This window comes from Capsicum annuum, chromosome 11 (genome assembly GCF_002878395.1).
Source record: "Capsicum annuum cultivar UCD-10X-F1 chromosome 11, UCD10Xv1.1, whole genome shotgun sequence".
Taxonomy (NCBI): domain Eukaryota; kingdom Viridiplantae; phylum Streptophyta; class Magnoliopsida; order Solanales; family Solanaceae; genus Capsicum; species Capsicum annuum.
The window spans coordinates 88,647,124-88,650,855 of NC_061121.1; positions in this window are offsets into that span (position 1 = coordinate 88,647,124).

Below are 3,732 nucleotides of genomic sequence, written 5' to 3' on the forward strand. Positions count from 1 at the left end.
AGTCCTAGTTTGGAGTTTTGATAGGCAAGTGTGTCATTTAAGGTCAAGGAACGTGGCTTCGGTAAAGGTTCTATGGAGGAACCAAAAGGTTGAAAAAGCTACTTGGGAAGCTAAAGAGGACATGAAGTCCAAGTAACCATTCTTGTTTCCCAGGATAGATAATCATTCTTAAGGTAAAAGTTTTCCTACTTTTTCTTTGTTTTCTAACTTTATTAAATGAATTATGGTTGTATTTCTGTATTACAATCATGCTAATAAATACCTTGACTCCTTATTTAGGGATCAATGATCATGGGGGGAGGTGTAATGTAATACCCTAAATTTTTGCCTTTAAAAATTTCTTGAGTTTTGAGCTTACTTCCCAAGATACGACTCACCTAATGAGTTGCAAGGTCTCCTTACGACTCGCGGGGCTCAAGTTTTAGGCTGACCAGTAAGGGTGCCAATGTTTTTATCCTGATCATAATATAGACCTCATGAGTCATAAGGAGTGGCCTCAAGCAGTAGGGAGTGACTCATGATGAAACTAGTGTAGGTGTTCAAGCATTGTTGTGGTTATGACTAGGACCCTACGGGTCTTAAGGTCTATGTATGAGTCATAATGTGTGACTTGTAGGGTTAAAAGTGAAGAGAGCCCATGTCTTTGCCCAAACTACGAGTCATGGTGACGACTTTTAACCAAACTTCATGATTTAAAAACACTTTTGGGGTCTTATTATAACTATAAAAGAAATCAAAATAGACTTCTTTTCACTCAAATTCCTCAAAGAAAGAATAAGGCTAGGTTTTCTCAGGGTTGATCATCCAGGGCTTAGAGTTTGATTTCTTTCCATAATTCCTAATACTTTCAGGCATGTAATCTCTTCCCTTAAACTTGTTTTCTCTAAAGGCATGGGTTTTATTATTATTGATATGGATTTAAATGTGAAATTAATTTAGGTTGAGGGTTTGGTATGATCGTTACTTGAATTGAATTTTCATGGCTATAATGCATTTTTTTATGTTTCCCCTATGTATTTTGAAGCCCATTAGGGTGAATGGGGTGGGGTTCGAGGCATTCAACCAAATTTGATGATTTTGATTTGGAATTTGGTTTGGAAATTCTGTTCCCTCAATCCAGTTGCGTAAGTGGCTTTTAAATATGGATAATCACATGATTTGGCTTACTTCTCTAAACTATTACATTTCATAAATGATTAAACTGATAAAAATAGTTTTGGAAGGCCTTGCTATCTATGTGTTATATTAATTATAAACTACGGGGGTCGAGGCATTACCCCAAGTTGATTTTTAGAAACTACGGGGGTCAAGGCATTCCCCCAAATTTAACTTGATAAATCATGGGGGGTTGGGGCATTCCTCAAACATGATGAATTATTAAAATGGTATAATGAATATTTACTTGCAAGTGTAGTTGGTATAGAGATACCAATGGTATATGCCATATTAAATAATTCTTGGTTAATGAATGAGAATGTGTAAACTATTTTAATTGGGCTTAAAGGGGATTATGTAGCTAGCCGTGAAAGTGGAGGTCTTGAAGGACTAATACTGGAAAGTTGCATTTGTGTTGTGGGGATTGATCTTAATGATCGTGTGCATGTGTCACACTTTAGACGTATATTTGTATCTTTGATTGATGTGGGGTCAGGGAATTCCCTGGTATTCCTTGATACCTCTAGTTCATGTGGCTAACATATACAGGTGCCCTTTTGGTGGTGGGATCCGGACCCATATAGCCTGTCGATACCTTTTTTGTGAGGATTGATGCTACACAATCCAGCCAATGTTTTGACCCTCATGCTAAACTCCGTTCCCTATCTTGGCATACTATATATACATGTATATAATTGGGTGAATTGGTTTTGAATGATTTTGGACAGATTTAATCATGACATTACTTTATGCCTTTCATGAGTTACATGCTAGTGCTCACCCTACTAACCGTCCCCAGATGTTGTATTCCCATGCGATGTAGGGTCTGGAGATATTTCTGTTTCCTTGCGCAGTGATAGGAGATTCTAGATTATTTGTTGGTCTGTCTTAAAGTTGTGAGCTTTCATTTTCTGGAAGGCCTATCATTTTAAGGCATTGTTTCATTATGTTTTAGGTTATTCATTTTGGACAGATTTTTGCTATGGTCGGGGGCATGTCTTGACTTAGGTGTTTTTGGTTATTAGATGCTTTGTGGATTACAGTTGATTAGGATGATTGTTGAAACTCTTAGATTCCTTTCTAAGCTAGTTGATTTATCAATCTTGTTATACGTTCGGAACACTGCTCTATCTTATTATAAGTTTAGAACTCAACTCTATCTTTTTATATATTCATAATTTATCCACTACTAGTTGTATTTTGTTCTATTTGACTTGGCAAAGGGGGTGGTCTTTGGTCCTCGGTGGACTAGAGATACTCGTCATGGCCAGGCCCTGGTTTTCATCATGACATTTATTAATCATATTCGGAAACCATGCCAATTGACGTATGTATTAAGCCATAAATCATATTCATAAGTTATATCCTTAGATATACATACGAGCAATATCATTAGAGGATACTCAGAATTAATATCAATCCTTCAATATCCAACTAACATACTCAATAATTATATTCAACCTCATCAAGCGTCAAACCTACCATTAATAAGAGTATATCATTCTTAATTGAGCTACAAGGTTATCACAAGTGTTGGCCTAAGGTGGGTCGACAGAGCCTACTTCTAATCTCTGAAAGTCCACTTAATGAAAATTCTTCCCCGGACTAGGCTAAGATATCTATGTTCAATCCTAGTTGTTGAATAAGCCATAATTATCCCTAAAAGAGTAATCTTTCTCAAACATAAATCACTAAGGCAACCCTACCTACAATAACAGTAACTAAGGCAATTCCCTTAACTTGAGCAATTAAGGTCAATTTTACTCTAACATGAATAACAAGGAAAATTTCACATACCTTGAGTAAGGCATTTCCATTCTAAATATATACCACAAATCTCATCGACATAAGCATGAATTACTACGCAAACTACTCTATTCTAGGGTTTCAAGATATCCTAACGGCACAACTACACCAAATACTCTTACTCAGACTTCCAACACCTAAATCATACCCCATGTCTAACATGATATCATAATCATACTAAGATATAGCTCAATCTATGAAGAAGGTAAACCTGCCCTTCCTAGATACCAAGAAAAGTCCGAAGAATTTGCTAAATTTTTAATTTCCCCTGTGGAGAAGCTCTCATAGGGTGCCATGCTATCAAAATCACAATCTACTAATCAATACGAGAATAATGATACCCATATTACAATATTGTTCTCCGGGTAAAAAATTATGTAAAAATCCCACGTGGGACCTATTTATGAAAATTGTGTTTTTGAAACTTGCTCAACGTTGCCCTATGCTTAAGAAATATTTACCCTAAAAATGGGTAAATTTTAGCTATTGTGGTGCTAAAATTAATCCACCCAACTTTTAAGGATTTTAAGAAGCGAAAAAGAATTCTAGCAAGAAATTAATGGATACTCACCACAAATTTAAAGGAGAAATGCGTAAATAGTCTTTATCCAAGCCCCAAAATCGCCCACAAATTTTATCCCTAAGCTTTTCCACGTTTTAGAGTTTAAATATCTTCAAAATAGATGAGAAGTGGTGAAAAATAGGCTAAGTGCAGTATTTATACCCTTCCTAGGTCAGCAGGTGCCACTTAAGCGGACACTAGGCCACTTA